The following is a 13,902-nucleotide window of genomic DNA, read 5'->3' on the forward strand; positions in this document are numbered from 1 at the left end:
TGAGAAGTGAAGTATCATTTTTTATAAAGTCTTCTCTTAACAAAGTTGACTCCACCAAAAAAAATAAAAATCTCGAATCTCTTAAGTAACAGAGTATGGCATTCACTTATCAATGAAAAATAAAAAAGTAATTTAGAAGTTAGAAGATGGATGAGGAACTGTTTTATAATTTATCAAAGTCTATATACTATGCCTCTTTGAGACAACACACAAAGAAACAAAATAAATTCACATCAACAAACAAACTAAACAACTGGGGTGAGAGCACCTAATTCTATTGAGGGGGGAGAGGGACAACTTCACAGAGATGGTGATATTTGAGGTGGTTCTTGAAAAATCAATAGGAGTTTATCACTTGGAAAAGAGAGTGGAAGAACATGAAGGGAAGACAGGGAAGTGTGAAGAAGCAGATGCCCAAACCAGTGCTCATAAGGTAGTTATAGAACAGCATCTGGAGAGGTTTAAGAAGGGCCTTCTTTACCACACTATGCACATCTGATACTATCTTATTAGGTTATAAAGACTTGTTGGAAACATTTTAAGCAAAAAAGTCAAGTAAGTATTTTAAAAGGAAACTTTCATCATAAAACAGAAGATGGTATGGGGAAAAGTAAAAAATAGAGAGACCAGGAAATGTGTTAAGATACACTGGCACTAGCTTTGAGAATCTGGGAATACAACTTCACCTTGGTTTTCTCATCTGTGAAAGGGGGTTAATAATTCTGTAGAAATAGCACATATGAAACAAAATACAGCAAAAGCACAATCAATATTTTTTAATAAGGCAAGAGAAAGTGAGACAATAATAGTGGTGATATAATGAAAAATAATTTCAGAGACATTAAAGAGTTCAATATCAAGATCAAGGAAAATAATTTTTTATGAGTAATGTTAAGAGCTTCACAGGGTACTTTTTTTATGTTTCATGTTCTAGTATATTTGGGGAACAATGGGTTAACACAACTATGGAAATTTCTTTACTGCAGAATATCTCAGAACCTTTCTATAGTAATGCATATTATGACTTCCCATGAGGGAAGATAGCAGTCAGGGTTTCCTGGGCTTAATTAAACATTTTTTAAAGAAGTACTAGATTCACTTTTAGTGTAAAATCTGGTATGATCTGAGGTAGCTTATGAATCTCAGGGAGTTTTGGGGCAAATGGTATAGGCCCTGAGGAAGACTCTAGCTCTAAGGAAGAATAATTATTCTTGAATTACTCTTGTCAGGATATGGTTTTAAAAATATTTTTGTGAAAAGTTTTAATTTGAAATTTAATATTGTGGTAGGCCAGACTAATGACAGCCACAATGATATCTAAACCTTAGGGCCGGGAACCCAAGAGTACGTTACTTTACATGGCAGAAAGCACTTTGTAGATAGAAGTTACAGACCTTAAAATGTATAGATTATCCTTAATTATCTGGGTGACTGTAATAAAATCTGGGCCCTTAAAAGCAGAAGAGAAAGGCAGAGAGGGAGATCAGAGACAGCTGTGACAACATGAGAAAAGGTAGGAAAGATGAGTATGAGAAGGACTTGACTCACTGTTGCTGTAAAAAGGAAGAAAGGGGCCAAAACCATGGAATGTGGGGGGTCTCTATAGCTAGGAATGGCCCTTGCTGACAGCCAGCAAGGAAATGGGGACCGTGGTCCTACAATTTTAAGAAACTGAATTTTGCCAACAATCCAAATAAACAAGAAAATGAGTTCTCTAGTCCTCCAGAAAGGAGCACGGCATAGCTGACACCTTGATTTTACTCCCAAAACATACATATAGAAAAGCACAGAAAACCTAAGTGTCCCACTTGATAAATTTCCAAGTAATAAACATTTGTGTAGCCAGAACCCAGGTCAAGAAACAGACCACTCCCTCCAGTTATACCATTATTCTGACTTCCAACGGAACAGTCTTGTCTGTTTTAAATTTTATGTATATGGAATGATACATTATGTATTCTTTTGTATGCGACCTCTTTATTTCAATATTGTTTGTGAGATTCTTCCATGTTGTTTCATTTCATTCTCATGCTATACAGTATTACATTACATGGATACAATGCAACATACTTATGCATTCTATTGCTGCTGGGCACCTTTTCTAGATTTTGGTGATTGCAAATATTGCTATTATGGGTAATTCTTATACTTCTCTTTTTTGAATATATGTCAACATTTATTGAGTTTATAATGAGGAGTAAAATTGCTGGATCATAAAGTATATGTGTGTACATACTTATTTTTAGTAAATACCGACAAATAGTCCCACCCTCTCCCCAAAACAAAGAATGAAAAGAAAAAAGAAATTACATACCTTATACATAAAGAATGTTCTTGTTTAACTACATGTAAAATGCATAAATATATATGTATGTATACAGTAGAGAGACACATACAATGTATATTATATATACATATACATATATAGTATAAATATGTGATAAATGTGGATATAATAAATAGAATAAAAGGCTTACTAACAAAAGACTGTAAAAACTATTTTATAATATTTTTTACATTCTCTATACTGTAATAATTCTGTCATGTCCTTTTTTTTTTTTAAAGATTTTATTTATTTATTTGTCAGAGAGAGAAGCAGGCTCTCTACTCAGCAAGGAGCCTGATGTGGGACTTAATCCCAGGACCCTGAGTTCATGACCTGAGCCGAAGGCAGACGCTTAACTGACTAAGCCACCCAGGCACCCCAATTCTGTCATGCCCTTGAATAATATTTTAAAATATTATGTATAATGGCTGCTATTAACCAACTGCATAATTGGATTACAATACTTATTATTATGCATACAGAATTTCTCCAAGGAGTTGCAAAAAAAAAAAAAATCAATACTTCAATGAACTTAATAGTAGATAAAATTTCTGCACATCCATTTTCATTTTCTTAGAATAAATTCCTAGAAGTAGAATTTCTGTATTAGAAGATGTATTTGGACTTGATGCTTATTTCTAACTTGGCCTCCAAAATCTTTTAATTTCACATTTTAAGTATGAAAAATAAACCATATTCAGATCCATTTCTCCTCAAGTGTAATTAATTTTATCTGAAAGAATGTTGTTAGGGCACCTGGGTGGCCCAGTTGGTTAAGCCTCTGCCTTTGGCCCAGGTTATGATCCCAGGGTCCTCGGATCTAGTCCCCACATCAGGCTCCCTGCTCAGTGGAGAGTCTGCTTCTCCCGCTCCCTCTGCTCCTCCCCACTGCTCATGCTCTCTCTCATTCTTTCTCTCTCTCTCTCAATAAATAAATAAAATAAAATAAAATAAAATAAAATAAACAAAAGAAGGTTGTTAATATAGAGAACAAACTGAGGGTTTGTTGATGGAGGGAGATAGAAGGGATGGGCTAAATGGGTGACGGGTATTAAGGAGACCACGTATTGTGATGAACACTGAGTATTATATGTACACTAAATTCTACACCTGAAACCAATATTACCATATATATTAAATATAAAAACCTGAAATAAAAAAATAAAAAGAAAAGAAAAAGAAAATTAATATTATTTTTTTGTGTAACAATTTACTGCTATTTAAAAAGAAAAGAAAAAAGTTACATACAGTGGAATCCTTGTACTGGCTTCTATTAATTTACAAAAGACAACTGTGAAATTTTGTGAGTGTATTGCTAACCTATTAGTAGCTTAAAAATGGTAAAACCTACATCAAAAACATCAGCAAATGTTATAAATCAGAGGTTTACAAAGCTAAATTATCACCATGATTATGTATAACCCTTGGCAAGGTAGTTTAAGCAACAATCATGTGATATTGGTATTCTTAAATTGTCTTTAAAATGTTGGTAATGATTTTAATTTAATCAGGAACTTAAGAGAATGCCCATTTTATCACAAAATCAAAACCACTGTAAATCAGGTCTGTGGATCTAATGTATAAAATGGTGACTATAGTTGACAATACTATATTATATAATTGAAATTTGTTAAAGAGTAAAACTTAAACATTTTCACCAAAAAAAAAATAAGGGAAATATGAGAGCTGATACTTGTGTTAATTAACTCAGGTGGGGGTCCCTTCACAATGTATACATGTATCAAATCATCACATGGTACCCTTTAAATATCTTACAATTTATTTGTCAATTATACTTCAAAAAAGCTAAAAAAAAATAATGTATGTAAGCACTTAGTACCATTCTTAATAAATCATCATGATGGTGACAACACGAAATTCTCCTCTGCATGGCAAAGTAAGCAAAATGAAAATGCTCTGAGTTTATAAATCTGTATGAATTCCATTGTATCATCAGTGAAAAGAAGAACAGAAAAAAAAATCCTTGTGAATTATATACTGTGAAAATATTCATTAGAGAGTTGAATTGTGACATTATGATAGTTTGCATTTCTCTAATTATTGGTATAGCCAAAACTTTTCATGAGTTTGTCATCTACTTTCCCTCTATTATGTATGAGTTATCTGTTCATCTCCTTTGCTCTTTTATCTGTTGGCCCCTTCATGTTTTTTGTTACTTTGCATTAATTATTTGTGCAACAAAGACTATTAAGAATTCATCTTCATTTAACCACTTGTGGCAGGGCACCTGGGTGGCTCAGTTGGTTAAGCGACTGCCTTCAGCTCAGGTCATGATCCTGGAGTTCCGGGATCGAGTCCCGCGTCAGGCTCCCTGCTTGGCGGGGAGTCTGCTTCTCCCTCTGACCCTCCTCCCGCTCATGCTCTCTGTCTCTCGTTCTCTCCCTCTCAAATAAATAAATAAAATCTTAACCACTTGTTGCAAATATTTTTCCATATCTGATATTCTAAGTTGTTAATTAATTTTAATGAGATATAATTGATATATAACATGGTATTAGTTTTAGGTGTACAACATGATGACTTGACACATGTACATATGTTAAACTGATTACCACAATAAGTTAACATTAATCACCACATCTAGGCTCTTTCCATAGTTTGGCTATTGTGGACATTGCTGCTATAAACACTGGGGTGCATGTGCCTTTTCAGATCACTACATTTGTATCTTTGGGGTAAATACCCAGTAGTGCAATTGCTGGGTCATAGGGTGAAATAAGTCAATCAGAGATAAGTCAATCAGAGACAGACAGGTATCATATGATCTCACTGATATGAGGAATTTGAGAAACAAGACATAGGATCATAGGGGAAGGGAGGAAAATTGAAACAAGATGAAACCAGAGAGGGAGACAAAACATAAGAGACTCTTAATCTCAGGAAACAAACTGAGGGTTGCTGGAGTGGAGGGGGGTGGGAGAGACGGGGTGGCTGGGTGATGGACTTTGGGGATGGTATGTACTATGGTGAGTGCTGTGAATTGTGTAAGACTGATGAATCACACACCTGTATAATAATACATTATATGTTAATAAAAAAAACTTTAATCACCACAGTTATAAAATTTGTGATGAGAACGTTTAAGATTTATTCTTTTAGCAATTTTCAAATAATACAATACAGTATTATTAACTATAATTATCCAGCTGTACATTACATCCTCAGGACTTACAAGTGAAAGTTTTTTGTTTTTTTTTTTAAGATTTTATTTATTTGAGAGACAGAGAGAGAGAGCACAAGCTGGGGGAGTGGCAGAGGGAGAGGGACAAGCAGCGTCCCCACTGAGAGGGTAGCCTGACATGGGGCTAGATCCCAGGTCCCTAGGATCATGACCTGGTTGAAGTAAGATGCTTAACTGACTGAGCCAACAGGTGCCCCACATCTGAAAGTTTTTTTATCTTTTGTCCACCTTCATTCACTTCACTCACACTCACACTCCTAACCCCAACCTCTGGCAACCACCAATCTGTTCTCTGTATCTGAGTTTGGTTTTCGTCATTGTTATTTTTATATTCTACATATAAGTGAAATCATACAGTATTTCTCGTTCTCTGACTTCTTTCACTTAGCATAATGCCCTCAAGTTCCATCTATGTAGTTGCACATGGCAAGATTTCCTTCTATTTTTGTGGCTGAACAATATTCCTGTGTGTGTGTGTGTGTGTGTGTGTGTGTGTGTGTGTGTGTGTGTGATCTTCTCTAACCATTCATCCATTGGTAAACACTTAGGTTGTCTTCCATGTCAAATAATGGTGCAAGGAACATGGGGATGCAAATATCTTTCTGAGATACCAATATTGGGTTTTTTTTATTTTTTCAGATAAATATCCACAGGTGGAATTGCTGGATTGTATAGTAGTTCTATTTTTAATTTTTTGTGGAACCTTTATAATGTTTTCCGTAGTGGTTACACCAACTTATATTCCCACCAGCAATGCACAAAGGCTCCCTTTTATCCCCACACTCACCACCATTTGCTCTTTCTTGTCTTTTTGATAATAGCCATTCTAACAGGTATGAGGTGATTTCTCATTGGGGTTTTTATTTACACTTACCCAATGATTAATGATGTTGGGTACCTTCTCATGTACCTGTTGGCCATTTGCATGTCTTCTCTGGATAATATCTCTTGAGATCCTCTACTCGTTTTATAATTGGGATTTTTTTTTCTATTGAGTTGCATGAGTTTTTGTATATATTGGATATTAACTCCTTTTCAGGCATATGATTTACAAATATTTTCTCCCCTTCTGTAGGTTGTCTTTTGATATTATTAATGGTTTCCTTGCTGTATAGAAGCTTTTTTAGTTTGATATAGTCCCACCTATTTATTTTTAGCTTACTTATTTAGCAGTTGGTTTCTAATAAACTATTTTCTTAAGTAGTATGTTAAATGTTTAACAACCAGCTCTCTGAAAAGTAAATGTACATAAATTTTTAATAAATTTTACTGATATAAATGATGTGCAATGCTCAATGTACAAATGAAACTAAATACACAACTCTATTTATTGTAAATTTTCTATAGCCAATTTATTCTAACAGAAGGATTTTTTGTATCTGTAGCTAGCCTGCAATCATAATTGATGAACATGAGTAGCTTTGACTTAAATATTTATTGGTATTTTTGTTTACATAACCCATAACCTGCAAGACAAAAGTGAAACAACAAAAAATGTATGTCACTGTTTCTTCAATGCAACTTATTTGCTAACTCAGATAATAGTTTCTAAATACCAGAAGAATATTTCTTCAAGTTTTTGTGATATTCACAATGTAAGGCCTAGATGTGAGACTTCTTTTTTTCTTAATTAACTGATTTGGGGGGGGGAGGGGCAGAAAGAGAGGGAGAGAGAGTCTGTGCTCTGTGCTCACTGCAGAACCTGACATGGGGCCTGATCCCACCACCCCAAGATCATGACCTGAGCTGAAATCAAGAGTCAGATCCTTAACTGACTGAGCCACCCAGGTGCCCCTAGATGTGAGATGTCTTTAAAATTTAATCTGCGCAAGGGGTGCCTGTGTGGCTCAGTTGGCTGAGCGTCTGACTCTTGGTTTCACCTCAGGTCATGATCTCAGGCTCCAGAGATGAAGCCGCTTGTCAAGCCCCACCTTAGTGGCGAGTCAACTTCTCTCTTTCTCCCTCTCCTTTTGCCCCTCCCCCCTGCTCGTGCTCTCTCTCTTTCTAAAATCAATCTTTAAAAAAATAAATAAGGGGCGCCTGGGTGGCTCAGTCGGTTAGGCAATTGCCTTCAGCTCAGGTCATGATCCTAGAGTCCCGGGATCGAGTCCCGCATCAGGCTCCCTGCTCAGCAGGGAGTCTGCTTCTCCCTCTGACCCTCTTCCCTCTCATGCTCTCTCTCATGTTCTCTCTCTCAAATAAATAAAATCTTAAAAAAAATAAAAAATAAAAAATAAATAAAATTTAATCTGCATGAGTAACATTTTCTCCATCACTCCTAAGTCTAGACCAGCAAAAAAAAAAAAAAAAAAGAAAAGAAAAGAAAAGAAAAAGAAAAGAAATAAAACAAAACAAAAAATCCAGCCCTGATTTGTAATAGTTACCAAATTCTGTGGTCTAAATACTAAATATTCCCACCAGATCTGATTTCATATTCATTGTGACATTACCAAATACAGAGTTGGAGAAAGATGTACAATAGAACATTTTAATATAGCATTTCTGCCATTTAGATATAAAAGAAATAAAAAAACTCAATAGCATAGATAACATTAAAATATAGTAATTACAGTGTGATGAGTTTAAGAATTTTTTATCTTATTTATTTGAGAGAGAGGAGAAAGCAAGCATGAGTAGGGGGGAGAGGAAGAGGCAGAGGGAGAAACAGACTCTATGCTGAGCAGAGAGCCTGACACAGGGCTCAGTCTCAGGACCCCAGGATCATGACCTGAGCCAAAGGCAGACACTTAACCCACTGAGCCACCCAGGCAACCCATGAGTTTGAAAATGTATTCACTTTGTTTTCAATATAATTTAAGTGTAAATTAATATAATTTAATTTTTAATAATATCTGTATGTAGCAGGCAGTTCTCTGAAAAGTAAATGTTATGCATATAAGTACATCTATATTTTACAAGCAGCACTGTATTCAACAAGCAGCACTCATGAGTCAATATAAGGTTGTAGCAGCATACCTATCTAACCCATGATCAGAAACTTAATATTTAAGTAGATCAGAAACTTAACACATATATGCATATGTCTACAAAAAGATGTATACAAGAATGTTCAAAAAAGCTTATTCATAAGAGTCCCAAAGTGGGAAAAAACTCATAGGACCTTGAGAAAAGTATTCATCAAGAAACTCTGATATAGGGATGCCTGGGTGGCTCAACTGGTTAAGGGTCTACTTTCGGCTCATGTCATGATCTCAGGGTCCTGGGATGGAGCCCCCCATGTCAGGTTCCCTGCTCAGTGGGGAGTCTGCTTCTCTCTCTCCCTCTGCCCCTCCCCCTGCTTATGCTCTCTCTCTTCAGTAAAATCTTAAAAAAAAGGGAAACTGTGATACATTCATACAATAGAATACACAGCTATACAAATAATTACTGATAGATAAAAAACATGAATGAATCTCTAAGATATGCCACCAAGTATAAGAAATCAAACATAAAACAATGCAAAACACCAGATACCATAAGTGGATATGCACGCATGCAACATTCCTCTCTTCCCACCCCAACACACACATATACATATGGATGTACATAAACCAGTGAGAATTACGAACTCCTTAGAAAGGAAAAACAAGGCAATGTATTTCCAAAGCCCTAACTTTAGAACTGGCTGTCCCCATCCAGTAAAGCTATTTTTCTCCTTTGTTATAAAATATGCTTCCAGGAATTCCTTTTTCATGTTCATAACTAGGGAAATAAGAGATAACACCCTTATTATTATTATTTTCTATACTGACTAATAAAAAATATCCAAATATCACAAAGGAGTTATTGATTTAATTTTAGTTCCTATATTTATTTAGTTATATATTTATAATTTACTTATATAGTTACACATTGCCACTGTGGAGGAAAAATTTTTCATTTTCATATTGCTACATGTATATGCTATTATTAATTGGAGTTTCAGGAATATATACAGTTCTCTTGAATACTAACATTTTGGAATAAAATTTAAATTCTAACTACTAATTCTAACCCACACATCGATACTGTATATTTGTATTACAAAAAATAAAAACAAAATGCTATCAACATGGAGTAGATTCTTATTCTTTTTTAAAAATTTTTATTGTTATGTTAATCACCATACATGACATCATTAGTTTTGGATGCGGTGTTCCATGATTCATTGTTTGTGTGTAACACCCAGTGCTCCATGCAGAACGTGCCCTCTTTTTTTTTTTTTTTTTTTTTAATTTTTTTTATTGTTATGTTAATCACCATATATTACATCATTAGTTTTTGGTGCAGTGTTCCATGATTCATTGTTTGTTCATAACACCCAGTGCTCCATGCAGAACGTGCCCTCTTTAGTACCCATCACCGGGCTGACCCATCCCCCCACCCCCCTCCCCTCTAGAACCCTCAGAGTAGATTCTTATTCTGATTTAAAAAATAATTCTATCTCTGGCTTTGTATACTAAATGAATCACACATTATTAAAACATTAATATCAAAAAGCTAATTATGTAAAATTAAATAACAATGTTATTCACTTAGAATTGTTTTAGTTGCCTTCCAACCCTTTGAAGGAGATGATGATGTGTTTGGCTCTCTCAGCTAGCCTATAAGATAATACAATGGCAGGGTTACAACTTTCCCTACTTGAGGGATGAAGGGATAAAAGGGCATTCATTATTGATGCATACAAAAGATTCTTATGCCTGAGAGTGCCATACCAGAGTTCTTTAAAGGCTATTTAAAACTGCATTTCAATACCAATAAAAGATTTTACATTCTACATCTGTAATTCTGATGTTTTCTGCATATTATTATACTGAAATATTTAATAGGTATGATTAAATAATAACAGAAGTTATTTCATGGCACCATTGCCCGTCTTTCTGGAATAGTCTGAAAATAATCACAAAAAAACTTCACTAATAGTATTAATACTAATTTGTGTTATAAGAGAACAAAGACATTTAGAAATATTCAGTCATTAACCTACATATATGTTGCTTAAATTCCTTAGTGGCATAAATATTTTTACACTGGTAAGAAAAAAGTCATATAAGTATTTTGTAACTTCCTTAAGGCTATGCAGTCAGCCTACCACATTGATCCATTTTTGTCTGTGTCTTTCAGGACGTCATGGATCATTTAATAGGTTACTGGATATTTCTCTCTAGCAAAAGTGATCTTTTGTAACTAATGCACATTTCAGAGTTGCTTTCCAAAGTTAATGCACATGCCCAAATTACCTTCCCAAATATTCGTGAAATTAAAATTACAGATTGGGATTATATTTAAAGAGAGAAAGAATTAAGAAGAAACAGAATGCCTAGGATAATCTGATTATTTATAGCAAGAACAGCATGCATATCTAGATTTGGTGATTCTTTGCTTGTTCCCCTCTGTATTATCAAAGTTGGGAATATGTGCACACAGCATGCTTTAGCAATACCTGCTGGTTAGGAATTGAATTAGCGGAAGCCAGGGGAGTTCAATCGAAAGACCTCAGCAAGCGTATAGAAATAGGTTCACAATGCATTCAAATCAGGAAGAAAAAAGTGAACGTCGTTAACATCCCTCCATGGAAATAGCTACGGTAACTTGAACCATCTTTTTCCCACAAATTTGAATCTATTGTTAATATAAAGTACATCATTTGGTTAATATTTAGCCTGAACGAGTGGTTCTCCCAGGATGCATACACCTTGAGAAAATGGTTTGACCCTGCTTAAATAGAAAACATGGTATAGCATCACCAGAGAAAAAGCAAGATGGTTGCCACCTGGGTTGCAAGGGCTAGTTTTAAGCATAATGGATTAATGTAAAAAGAGAGAGAGATTATATGGATAACATAGCCATTCTATTGAAATTATTGTTACTGGATTATCTTAAGAATTACACATTGCTTATACAAAAAAAATCTTTGAAAATATTTTACTTTTCATGAAGAAGCCCATTCTTTTAAAAAAAATCTATTCTTAAAGTCAAAAAGAAACAGCTAGGACATCATATCTATTCAAATACTCATTTGTTTTTCTTTCTACTCTGAAAATTATTTTGCTTATATATAAAAGAGGGGGGAAAGTTGTTAATAGAAAAATTTGAGAAAATGGAAATCATGAAAATATGACTTTCTGACTAATTTATGAAACTACAACTCTGTTCTGTATACTACAGAACAGACTATTTGGAACTGCCAAAGACGTTTGGAGGAGACTCACATAATTTGATATGGAAACCTGAAGCTACAGAAAATAGATATAAAATTAACAATAACAAATTATATTCTCCAATAGCCTGACTCCCCTAAGGGGGGGGAAAAAAAGGACAATATTTTGAAAACTGCTCTCCTTCTACTCTCTTTAACAAAGAAAGGGGTTTCTGGTCATATGTTTAGTGGTAATAAGCCAAAACAAAACAAAACAACACAAAACAAAAAAAAATACACTCATGGCCACTAATATTTTCAACATTACATTTTAGAGTCAATATTTCTTACATCAGTCTAACATAGTTAATTTTACTTTCTTTACAAACATATTAAACATTCATTTGTAAAGCACTCATTACTTAATGACTTTTTCAAAAACAGAGCCATGTTATGCCTAGAAATAATCTGGCTTAATCTTCTTTTCTTATCTTTATGTATTTACCTCCTCTACCCTACCCATCTTAGTCTCTTTCAAAACCCTAAAGAAGAGAACACAGAAAGATACAGGATGTATCTGCCAGGAAAAGGATAAACATTATTGGTCTGACTCTTCTTATTTTAGCTTACATTGTTTATTTTAAATTCCTTTGAATTTACTTCAATTCTTTATTTTAGCTTTGTTCATAGCTGTAAATGTAGAAATTATGAACAAATTCACAAATAAGTTACATAATGCTGGCAGGTATTATAATAGGATGCTGGAGAAAAGAATAGAACAAGGGCCTTTCTCCTTGCATTGTAGCTCTCATACAATATGGTGCTATTCTCTCCCAGTCCTACTTCACTGAAGTGTCTCTCTTGGGTGGCTGATACCAGGTATTACCTATACGATAATCCATATTTTCCAAAATGAAATGCATAACATTAAAAGTCACAATAGTTGATGTATTATATGAGGGATCATCAAAGGAAAGAAAAGGAAGGCCAGTGTCAAGTTTTCCTTTGATTCGGTCTTAGTAATAAATAACATAACAGATTGACATAGTTCATATTAGTGTTTTCTGGAATTTTACAAAATGCATTAGTACAATACGCATACATCCACCTATTTCTCTTTTTCAACATATTGATGTACTTTATAATGTAAAACACTTATTTACTTGCTCTTACAATCTTTCAGATGATACATGATTTTCCCCCCAAATATTAGATACAGTTCTCTGTATGCCCATGCCTACATTTTCAACACAGAGTATATTTGTGAAAAATTGGTCCACAAGATAGAATTAAATTAGAATTATACCAGTATTTAGTTTTCATCGGTCTGCATTAGAAGCTTCAATGCTAAATATCATTTTATAAACTCCCAGTTAAATTATCTGAGCTATTTTAAAGCAGCAACTCTTTAAACATAGTAATTTATCTGTATGGCTGAGAGGTTGCACATGCAGGAAATAAATCTCTAAAACATGCCTCTGGTATAATTATTGTAAAAAAGTCCCTATTTTCTTTTTCCAAACTATCGCCTCCATCTTTATTCAGCAAATATCATTCACTGTTTCCCATTACATGTAAATGTATCTATAAAGTGGGTTGTTACTTTGGCCAGATTCTATAACTTTCAGATTGCTTTCAGTGAATAAAACTCCATGCTTCCAGTGCAATACTCCAATCTCTTTTCTGATTCAGAGCTCTCCCTTCCACCATCTCAGGAGGTCAAGGTGACTAAAATTTAAATGGGAGTAGGTTCTGTCTTTGCCTGTCTTCCACACTGCCTGCTTCTAAGCCATAGCATTTCACCCTTGGGCAGGCTAGTGGACCGGGAAAAAGTTCAGATTTATCTTAACTGCAAGCTGTGGATGGATGCTTTCTTTAACATAAACTTGACTGCTGAGGCCACTAAGATTTTTTTTCCCCCAAATGCTGTCCCTGTTGTGGAGTGCATTTGAGAATCCTTTAAAGTCCCTTGAGGGCCTCCCCACTTCCCAGTTCCCTGATTTGGAAAGCCAACTGGAATTAACCGCTTTCACCTTTCAACTCCCCAGAGCTTCCTGCTTTGGTTTCCTTTCTTCAGAGCAATCCTCCTGGGTGGGGAACTGGCAAAAATCACTCAAGCCTAGACAGCTTCCCAAATGACCACTAGTCTCAAAGAAAATTCGCTCATCCTAACCCTGTCAATTAGGGAGCTACACATTGCTCCTTTGTCATTCCCACTCTGTGCTTTGCTGCCCCTATCTTCCTCCTTCCTGA

At 34.8% G+C, this 13,902-nt stretch overlaps 1 protein-coding gene across 7 annotated transcripts in view; it reads right to left on the reverse strand.

Moving 5' to 3' along the window:
• Positions 1-13,902, reverse strand: part of LRFN5 (leucine rich repeat and fibronectin type III domain containing 5) — a 243,369-nt gene that overhangs the window by 58,589 nt on the left and 170,878 nt on the right. The gene's annotated exons all lie outside the window — the stretch shown is intronic.

Source organism: Zalophus californianus, chromosome 6, assembly GCF_009762305.2.
Source record: "Zalophus californianus isolate mZalCal1 chromosome 6, mZalCal1.pri.v2, whole genome shotgun sequence".
In the NCBI taxonomy this organism is placed as follows: Eukaryota; Metazoa; Chordata; class Mammalia; order Carnivora; family Otariidae; genus Zalophus; species Zalophus californianus.